The following is an 11,383-nucleotide window of genomic DNA, read 5'->3' as shown; positions in this document are numbered from 1 at the left end:
ACTTCCAATGTTTCGAATTTTTCGGTGTTTCGTTGTTTCAATTTTTCGATTTTTTGACTTCTCGACTTTTCAATTTCTTGATTTCTCGATCTTTTTTTCGATGTTTTGATTTTTCGAATTTTCGTCGTTTCATTTCTTGATGTTTCGATTTCTTGACAACTAGTATTTTCAAAATTTTTTTTCTTTTTCAATTGTCCGATTTCTCAATTTTTCAATTTCTGGATTTTTCATTTTTTTAATATTTCATTTTTAGATTCTTGACATTTCGATGTTTCAAATTTTTCGGTTTTAAAAAATAAAATTCGCAAAATCAAATTTCATAATTTTTCCAAAAATCTTGAATTTTTCAATGTCTCGATTTTTCGGATTTTTAATTTTCGGCTTTTTAGCTTTCCTGTTTCTCGATTTTCCAATTTTTCAATATTTCAATTTTGAAAATTTTTCAATTTCTGTATTTTTCAATGTTTCCACATTTCACTGTTGGGATTTTCCAATTTTTAGATGTCTTGATTTTAAAGTTTTTCAATCATTAGTTTCTTCGATTTTTTAATATTTCAATTTTTGGCGCCTAAATTTTCATCGATGTCTCAATTTCTCGATGAATCGATTGTTTTTATTTTCCCATTTCTCGATTTTTCGACTTTTCCAATGTCTCGAATTTTCAGTTTTCGATTTTTTAAAATTGCGATTTTTGATTTCTCAATTTTTGATATTTACGTTTTGGGATTTTTCAGTTGTTGGTTTGTCAATTTTTCTAGCATTTTTTTAATTTTTCATGGTTTCGATTCTTCGATCTTTCGATTTCTCGAACTTTCAAGTTTTCAGTAATTTATTTTTCAATTTTTCCAATTTTTAAATATTAAATTTTTCAAATTCTTAATGAATCGGTTTCTCAATCTCTCGTTTTTTCGACTTTCCGGTTTTTCGACTTTTTAATTTTTCGATTCATGAATTTATCGATTTTTTTAATTCTGAATTTTTCAATTTTTTCTTTCATTTTTCGATTTTTAGAATTTGTCCACTTCGATTTCTCAATTTTTCCATTTTCGATTTCTCGGATTTCCGATTTTTCGATGTCCCAATTTTTCGTCATTTGAATTTGGAATTTTTCAATTTCGCAGTTTCTCTATTTCTCGAATTTTCAAATTTTTTTATCTTTTCGACTTTTAGATTTCACGATTTTTCAAGTTTCCGATGTCTCAATATTTCAACATATCCATTTTAGGAATTTTTAAATTTTTCAATATTTAATTTCTCGGTTTTTCGAATTTTTCGATTTTAAAATACTTGTGCTTTGGATTTCAAAATTTTTGATATTTTGATTTTTAAATTTTTCAATTTCTCGGCTTTTCGTTTTTTCAATTTCTACATTGTAAATTTTTGAACTTTTTAAATTTTACAATTTTCAGATTCCTAATGTTTTTGCTCGGATTTAGATTTTTCGGTGTTTCGTTGTTTCAATTTTTCGATTTTTTGACTTCTCGACTTTTCAATTTCTTGATGTCTCGATCTTTTTTTCGATGTTTTGATTTTTCGAATTTTCGTCGTTTTAGTTCTTGATGTTTCGATTTCTTGACAACTAGTATTTTCAAAATTTTTCTTCTTTTTCAATTCTCCGATTTCTCAATTTTTCAATTTCTGAATTTTTCTATTTTTTAATATTTCATTTTTAGATTCTTGACATTTCGATGTTTCAAGTTTTTCGGTTTTAAAAAATAAAATTCGCAAATCAAATTTCATAATTTTTCCAAAAATCTTTTGAATTTTTCAATGTCTCGATTTTTCGGATTTTTAATTTTTCGGCTTTTTAGCTTTCCTGTTTCCCGATTTTCCAATTTTTCAATATTTCAATTTTGAAAATTTTTCAATTTCTGTATTTTTCAATCTTTCCACATTTCACTGTAGGGATTTCCCAATTTTTAGATGTCTTGATTTTAAAACTTTTCAGTCATTAGTCTCTTCAATTTTTTAATTTTTCAATTTTTGGCGCCTAAACTTTCACCGATTTCTCAATTTCTCGATCAATCAATTTTTTTATTTTCTCATTTCTCGATTTATCGACTTTTCCAATGTTTCGAATTTTCCGGTTTTCGATTTTTTAAAATTGCGATTTTTGATTTCTCAATTTTTTGATATTCCCGATTTTTGATTTTCCAATTGTTGGTTTGCAATTTTTCTTGCATTTTTTAATTTTTCATTATTTCAATATTAGAGTTTTCAAATTCTTAATGAATCGGTTTCTCAATCTCTCGTTTTTTCGACTTTCCGGATTTTCAATTTTTTAATTTTTAGATTCATGAATTTATCAATTTTTTAATTCTGAATTTTTCAATTTTTCCTTTAATTTTTCGATTTTTAGAATTTGTCCACTTCGATTTCTCAATTTTTCGATTTTCGATTTCTCGGATTTCCGCGATGCCCGAATTTTTCGTCATTTGAATTTTGGACTTTTCCTATTTCGCAATTTCTCTATTTATCGGATTTTCAAAATTTTTTATCTTTTCGACTTTTGAATATCACAATTTTTCAAAATATCAATTTTAGGAATTTTTCATTTTTTCAATCTTTCAATTTCTCGGCTTTTCGTTTTTCGATTTCTCGATCTTTTACTTTTTCGTTTTTCCAATTTCTAAATTGTAAATTTTTAAACTTTTTAAATTTTACATTTTTCAGATTCCTAATGTTTTTGCTCGGTTTTAGATTTTTCGGTGTTTCGTTGTTTCAATTTCTCCATTTTTCGATTTATCAATTTTTTTTTAATTTTACATTTTAAAAATTTTTAAATTTTTCGACTTTTTGGCTTATCGACTTTTCTTTTTCTTGATTTCTCGATCTTTTTTTCGATGTTTTGCTTTTTCACTTTTTCGTTGTTTCAGTCCTTGGTGTTTCGATTCTTTGACATCTAGGATTTTCAAAATTTTTCTTCTTTTTCAATTGTCCGATTTCTCAATTTTTCAATTTCTGGATTTTTCAAGTTTTTAATATTTCATGTTTAGATTCTTGACATTCCGATGTTTCAAATTTTTCGCTTTTAAAAAATAAAATTCGCAAAATCAAATTTCATAATTTTTCCAAAAATCTTTTGAATTTTTCGAAGTCTCCATTTTACGAATTTTTAATTTTCGGCTTTTTAGCTTTCCTGTTTCCCGATTTTCCAATTTTTCAATATTTCAATTTTGAAAATTTTTCAATTTCTGTATTTTTCAATCTTTCCACATTTCACTGTAGGGATTTTCCAATTAGATGTCTTGATTTTAAAATTTTTCAGTGATTAGTCTCTTCAATTTTTAATTTTTCAATTTTTGGCGCCTAAACTTTCACCGATTTCTCAATTTCTCGATCAATAGATTTTTTTTATTTTCTCATTTCTCGATTTTTCGACTTTTCCAATGTTTCGAATTTTCCGGTTTTCGATTTTTTAAAATTGCGATTTTTGATTTCTCAATTTTTTGATATTCCCGATTTTTGATTTTCCAATTGTTGGTTTGCAATTTTTCTTGCATTTTTAAATTTTTCATTATTTCAATATTAGAGTTTTCAAATTCTTAATGAATCGGTTTCTCAATCTCTCGTTTTTTCGACTTTCCGGATTTTCAATTTTTTAATTTTTAGATTCATGAATTTATCAATTTTTTAATTCTGAATTTTTCAATTTTTCCTTTAATTTTTCGATTTTTAGAATTTGTCCACTTCGATTTCTCAATTTTTCGATTTTCGATTTCTCGGATTTCCGCGATGCCCGAATTTTTCGTCATTTGAATTTTGGACTTTTCCTGTTTCGCAATTTCTCTATTTATCGGATTTTCAAAATTTTTTATCTTTTCGACTTTTGAATGTCACAATTTTTCAAAATATCAATTTTAGGAATTTTTCATTTTTTCAATATTTTAATTTCTCGGTTTTTCGAATTTTTCGATTTTAAAATATTTGAGGTTTGGATTTTAAAATTTTTGTTGTTTCGATATTTAAATCTTTCGATTTCTCGGCTTTTCGTTTTTCGATTTCTCGATCTTTTACTTTTTCGTTTTTCCAATTTCTAAATTGTAAATTTTTCAACTTTTTAAATTTTACATTTTTCAGATTCCTAATGTTTTTGCTCGGTTTTAGATTTTTCGGTGTTCCGTTGTTTCAATTTCTCCATTTTTCGATTTATCAATTTTTTTTTAATTTTATATTTTACAAATTTTTCAATTTTTCGACTTTTTGGCTTCTCGACTTTTTTTTTCTTGATTTCTCGATCTTTTTTCGATGTTTTGCTTTTTCACTTTTTCGTTGTTTCAGTCCTTGGTGTTTCGATTCTTTGACATCTAGGATTTTCAAAATTTTTCTTCTTTTTCAATTGTCCGATTTCTCAATTTTTCAATTTCTCGATTTTTTATTTTCTTAATATTTCATTTTTAGATTCTTGACATTTCGATGTTTAAAATTTTGCGGTTTTAAAAAATAAAATTCGCAAAATCAAATTTCATAATTTTTCCAAAAATCTTTTGAATTTTTCAATGTCTCGATTTTTCGGATTTTTAATTTTTCGGCCTTTTAGCTATCCTGTTTTTCTTTTTTCCAATTTTTCTACATTTCAATTTTGAAAATTTTCAATTTCTGTATTTTTCAATGTTTCCACATTTCACTGTTGGGATTTTCCAATTTTTAGATGCCTTGATTTTAAAGTTTTTCAATCATTAGTTTCTTCGAATTTTTAATATTTCAATTTTTGGCGCCTAAATTTTCATCGATGTCTCAATTTCTCGATCAATCGATTGTTTTTATTTTCTCATTTCTCGATTTTTCGACTTTTCCAATGTTTCGAATTTTCAGTTTTCGATTTTTTAAAATTGCGATTTTTGATTTCTCAATTTTTGATATTTCCGTTTTGGGATTTTTCAGTTGTTGGTTTGTCAATTTTTCTAGCATTTTTTTAATTTTTCATGGTTTCGATTCTTCGATCTTTCGATTTCTCGAACTTTCAAGTTTTCAGTAATTTATTTTTCAATTTTTCCAATTTTTAAATATTAAATTTTTCAAATTCTTAATGAATCGGTTTCTCAATCTCTCGTTTTTTCGACTTTCCGGTTTTTCGATTTTTTAATTTTTCGATTCATGAATTTATCGATTTTTTTAATTCTGAATTTTTCAATTTTTCCTTTCATTTTTCGATTTTTAGAATTTGTCCACTTCGATTTCTCAATTTTTCCATTTTCGATTTCTCGGATTTCCGATTTTTCGATGTCCCAATTTTTCGTCATTTGAATTTTGGAATTTTTCAATTTCGCAGTTTCTCTATTTCTCGAATTTTCAAATTTTTTTATCTTTTCGACTTTTCAAGTTTCCGATGTCTCAATATTTCAAAATATCCATTTTAGGAATTTTTCAATTTTTCAATATTTAATTTCTCGGTTTTTCGAATTTTTCGATTTTAAAATATTTGTGCTTTGGATTTCAAAATTTTTGATATTTTGATTTTTAAATTTTTCAATTTCTCGGCTTTTCGTTTTTTCAATTTCTACATTGTAAATTTTTCAACTTTTTAAATTTTACAATTTTCAGATTCCTAATGTTTTTGCTCGGATTTAGATTTTTCGGTGTAAATTTTTCAAATTCTTAATGAATCGGTTTCTCAATCTCTGGTTTTTTCGACTTTCCGGATTTTCGATTTTTTAATTTTTAGATTTTTTTAATTTTTCGATTCATGAATTTATCGATTTTTTTAATTCTGAATTTTTCAATGTTTCCTTTAATTTTTCGATTTTTAGAATATGTCCATTTCGATTTCTCAATTTTTCCATTTTCGATTTTTGGAATGTTTCAATTTTGCAATTTCTTTATTTCTCGGATTTTCAAAATTTTTTATCTTTCGACTTTTGGATTTCTCGATTTTTCAAGTTTCCGATACAAAATCGAAAAATTAGTATTAATTGAGAAATCAAAAAATTCAAAAATTTCAAAATCCAAAAATTGAAAAGAAAAAAATTGAAAAATCATAAAACTGAAACATCAGAAAGTTGAGAAATGGAGAAACGAAAACATGCGAAATCGAAAATTTGAAAAATCCCGCTACTGGAATTTCAAAAAATTCAGAAATTAAAAAATCAAAAGATCGAGCAATCGAAACATCAAAATTAAAAAATTTAAAAATCAAAAAATCCAAACATCTACAAACCGAAAAATCTAACACATTAAAATAATCAAAAATCGAAAAGTCGAGATGTCAATAAATGAAAAATTCGAAAAAGTAATATTTAAAAATTTGGAAAACTGAAATATCAGAAACTTAAAAACGAAAAAATATCAATAAATCGAGAAATTGAAAAATCGAAACGTGGAAAAATTAGAAAATCGAAAATTTAGTAAAAATTCGAATGCCTCAAAGCCAAAAATTCGAATCATCGAAAAACTTGGTACTCGAAACATGGAAAGATTGAGAAATCGAAAAATCTGGAACCAGAAAAATAGAAAAATTAAAAACAGAGAAATTGAGAAACTGATAAATAAAAAATCGAGAAATCGAGAAATCGAATAGCTAAAATAAAAAAAAAATAAAAAACAAAAACCTGAAGAATCGAGAAAATTGAAGAACTGAAAACCTGAAAAATTGAAACACCGAGTTCAAAAAATCGGGAAAACAAAAAAGTCAAAAGTTTAAAAACTGAAAAATCCAAAAATTGGAAAATCACAAAACTGAAACATCAGAAAATTGAGAAATCGAAAAATAAAAAACTAAGAAACCAAGAATTTGAAAAATCGAAAAATCCAAGAATCTGAAATTTGAAAAATCCCAAAACTAAAAAAAAATTAAAAATCGAAAACTTGAGAAAACAAAAACCTGAAAAATCGAAAAAATTGAAGAACTGAAAACCTGAAAAATCGGAATATGGAGACATCAAAAAATCGAAAAATCTGAAAGTCGGAAGGTCAAAAACTCGAAAAATTAGTATTAATTGAGAAATCAACAAATTCAAAAATTTGACAATGCAAAATTTGAAAAGACAAAAAATTGAAAAACCAAAAAACTGAGGCAACAGAAAATTGATAAATCAAAAAAAAAACCTGCAAAATCGAAAATTATAAAATGCTAAAACTGAAATTTCGAAAAATGTGAATAATTGCAATCGAGCAATCGAAACATCAAAAATTTAAAATTCAAAAAATCGAAACATCTAAAGCTAAAAAATCGGAACATGAAAATATTGAAAACTTGAAAAATGTAATATTTAAAAATTTGGAAAACTGAAACGTCGAGAAACTTGAAAAGTAAATAAAAACAGGAAATAGAGTAATCGAAACATCAATTTTTCGACTTTTCGACTTTTCGAAGTTTTGATTTCTTGATTTCTCGATCTTCTGACTTGTTTCAGTTTTTTTCGATGTTTCGATTTCCCAGTTTTGCGTCGTTTCAGTTTTTGATGTTTCGTTTCTTGACGTCTAGGATTTTCAAAATTTTCTTCTTTTCCAATTTTGCATATCTCGATTTTTCAGTTGTCGATTTCTCAATTTTTTGATATTTTTATTTTTAGATTCTTTTTCAGATTTTCCGGTTTTAAAATTTTTGATGGTTCCAACTCTAAGATTTTTTGAATTTCCAATTCCTCTATTTCTCGAGAGCGAGGGTAGTTCTGTCTTATTAAGTTATAGGAGTTCTCATAAAAAAATAAATTTGGCAAAATAAAATTTTATAATTTTTCGAAAAAGCTGGACTATGAGACTGCTCCGCCTCCTCACTGGAGGTTTCCACAATCTCTGGAAATATATGTCTTCTGCTAAATCAATCTTATCTTAGTCAGTACTAGCCCCAATTTAGTGACAAATCGAAAACTATAGCTATGATAAAAATTTGGAGGTCTTACTTACTTTTTTACACCACACTCTGCAAAAATAGATTGAGAACTTTTATCGAACACTTTTTTATCCATCCGGGGACACTTGTCAGTTAGTACCAAAATAAAGACTGACAAAATTAAGAAAGAAACAGGTAAACGACAAAATAAGTAATTACTAGAAGTATGCCACTTGAAGAGTTTATTGAAGACTGATATACTACAGAAGCTCAAAGACACACATCTATATTAAAATCAACCGCTAAATTTTTGGACAAAGATCCTTCTTTGACCATTGCTCGCGCCTTGGGAACAGGACGTCACCATTGGTCCCAGTTCGCGGTCTAACCATCATCCTCACCGATTTTATTTGGTGCCAAGGAACGCTCCATGGTTTCCAATCGATGTACTTCGCATTCCAAATTTTTGTCGCGTAATCGTCGAAGTAGACCCCAGTAAGTTGAGTCAATCCGCACTTGTTGTACCACCAACCCCCTTGGGAAGTGTCGGCGCAGTTGGCGTCTGGGTTTTCGTCTCGGTCGACGTCCGTTGTGGTAAATTTCATTCCGCCCGACGTGTAGAAGCCATCTCCAGTGCCACGTGAACAGCTACCTAGCAGTTTTACGTCATAACCGGTACGATTGGAGCCTAGGCTGAAGCTGCTGTAAAAGAATTCAAACGATACGCCTTTCGGGGTAACAATTTCGAAGAGAAGCTCGGTACTTTCAAAACCTGAAAACAAACAAATTCTATACTAACCGAACAATTTTTTGATTTTGTGGAGTCAATAAAAAAAGTATAAAAAAATAATAGAAAAATGTTAAGAAAAAACTCTTTTACCTGTTAACTGGTACATTTTTTCTAATCCTAACCAGAAGTTTTTTGCCAAATGGCCAAATCCCACCACGTATTCGTTATAGAGCTTGGCAAAACTTTGATTTGAGTTGGATCTCTTCAAAATTTCAGTCCAACCGCCCCCGGAATTTATCATGTCGCAGTGAACTATGAAGGGCTTGGGAGAAAATTTCGGTTTAATTACGTAATAGTCGGAATCGAAGCCTAGTTCAAAGAGCTCTTTGCAACTTCTTGGATAGTCACGGTGTTTATTATTTTCGGAATCAGTACTTACAGCGAACAGGAGACATACAAAAGTAGCAACAAAAAGAACCGGAGATAACATTGTGGTGGCGAGTGTGCTTGTGTACCACCTTGGTTAGACTAACAGTGCATAGGTATAACTCTCGATCTGGGGTCTAATCGCTGTTCACTGTTGATATGCAGCGGAACACCGACGCACCACATTTACGAAAATATTCGCAAAATTTTGTTGTGCTTCTAATTTTTTCTTCTTGAGCGTTAGCCAAGAAGACTGATCACTTTCATTTTTTTAGACGTTTCGTGACCTCTAGAGTAAGAAAAATAGGTCCCCCGTTTACGTCTGATTGTCTGCAGTCCGCCCAGATTTTTATTTTTTTAAGTTTTAAGTATGCGTGCTGAAATATCGTGTAGGTAGATGGTAAAACGCTAACCAAAATCCACCAATGCAATCCAAATTTTGCAGGAGTGTTATTTAAATTTTATAAAATGACATAGTCCTCCATTTGTGGTTTATGAATCCGTGTTGTTTAACGTTTTTAAAATTTTTCGGTTCCAGTTTTGGGATTTTTCGGTATTTCGGTCCGTCAAAATTTTCGGCTTCTTGACTTTTCGATTTGTTACATTTTTATTTTTGAGTTTTAGATTTTTCTTTTTTATTTTAAATATTTTAATTTTTAATTGAGTATTCTATTTCGGTTTCTCGCTTTTCCAATTTTCCGGCTTTTTGATTTTTCGATCTTTAAATTTAACTTTTTTTGATGTTTCATATTTTTTTATTTCTCAGTGTTTTAAATTTTAGATATTTCATTTTGATTTTTCAATTTATCAGTTCTTTAATTTTTGAATGCTTAAATTTTTTAATTTCTAACTTTTCCATTTTTCGATTTTTTTCCCTATTTAGATTTTCGATTTTTAGGCTTTCTAATTTTTCAGTCTTGCAGTTTTTCGATTTTTTAAATTTTGGATTTTCGATTTCTGGGTTTTTCGATTTTTCGACATTTCGGTTTTTCAATTTTTCAATCTTTAAATTTTACGTTTTTGAAATTTTCAAATTTTGAATTTTTTGATGTTTGGATTGCTCAATTTTTAATATTTTCGGTATTTTAATTTTTCATTTTTTAAATTTTAGATACATATTTTGTTTTCTCGATTTTCGATTTTTAAAATTTTTGATGTTTCTATTTTTCGATTTTGCGAATTTTTAAAATATCAATGATGTTGCTATACACTCAAATTTTCGATTTCTTACATTTTTGTGTATCAGTTTTGGAATTTTTCAATATTTGGATTTTTCGATTTATTAATTTTTTTTTAATTTTAAATGTTTTAATTTTTAATTAAGAATCCGATTTTTCGATTTTGGCCTATTTCGATTTCTCATTTTTCCAATTTTCTGTTTTTCGATTTCGGTTTATTAAATTTTGAATGTTTCAATTTTGTAATTCTTCACTTATCGAGTTTTCGATTTTCTCCCAACGTCGATTTCTCAATTTTTAATTTTTGACTTCTCGACTTTCTAATTTCCTATTTCGATTTCTCGGTTTCTCGCTTTTCCGATTTTTCGGCTTTTTGACTTTTCGTCTCTTCAGTTTTTTGTTGTATTGATTTTTCAATTTTTCGATCTTTAAATTCGAAATTTTTGAAATTTTGAATTTTTGTTTGTTTCATATTTCTGTTTTTCAATTCGGCGAATTTTTAAATTTTTGATTTTTCAATTTATCAGTTTTTTAATTTTTGAACGCTTACATCCTAAATTCTCGATTTTTGGATTTTTTTCCTATTTCGATTTCTAAATTTTTCGTTTTTTTGACTTCTCGACTTTCTGGTTTCTGGATGTTGAATTTTTTGATGTTTCGATTTTCCGGATTTCTAATTTTTCAGTCTAGTAATTTTTCGAATTTTAAAATTTTGGATTTTCGATTTCTCGATTTTTTGATTTTTCGACATTTCGATTTTTCAATCTTTAAATTTAAGGTTTTTGAAATTTTCAAATTTTGGAATCTGATGTTTCGATTTCAGTTTTTAAATTTTACTTACCTATTTTGATTACTCGATTTTTCGATGCTCAAATTTTTGATGTCTCTATTTTTTAATTTTCCAATTTCTAACTTTTCGATCTTTCGATATTTTCCTATTTCGATTTCTCAATTTTTCGTCTTTTGACTTCGCGACTTTTTGATTTCTGGATGTTGAATTTTTTAATGTTTCAGTCTTTAGACTTTCTGGCGTTTTGGTTTTTTTTTGTTGTTTTGATTTTTCAGTTTTTAGATTTTTTACAAATTCCGGATTTTCGCTTTACCAGTTTTTTGAATTTCCGACTTTTTGATTTTTCAATTTTTCGATTTTTAAACATCGGATTTTTGAATTTTTCAACATTTTAATTTTTAAGTTTTTCGATATTTTAGTATTTCAATTATTGTTTAAATTTAAAATTTTCGATTTTTCTTGAAATTTTAATTTTTGATTTTTTTAAT

Source organism: Zophobas morio, unplaced genomic scaffold (genome assembly GCF_036711695.1).
Source record: "Zophobas morio isolate AGI-343-1 ecotype UQ-CSIRO unplaced genomic scaffold, CSIRO_AGI_Zmor_V1 ptg000020l, whole genome shotgun sequence".
Lineage (NCBI taxonomy): Eukaryota > Metazoa > Arthropoda > Insecta > Coleoptera > Tenebrionidae > Zophobas > Zophobas morio.
Note: the sequence above shows the minus strand (reverse complement) of the source record.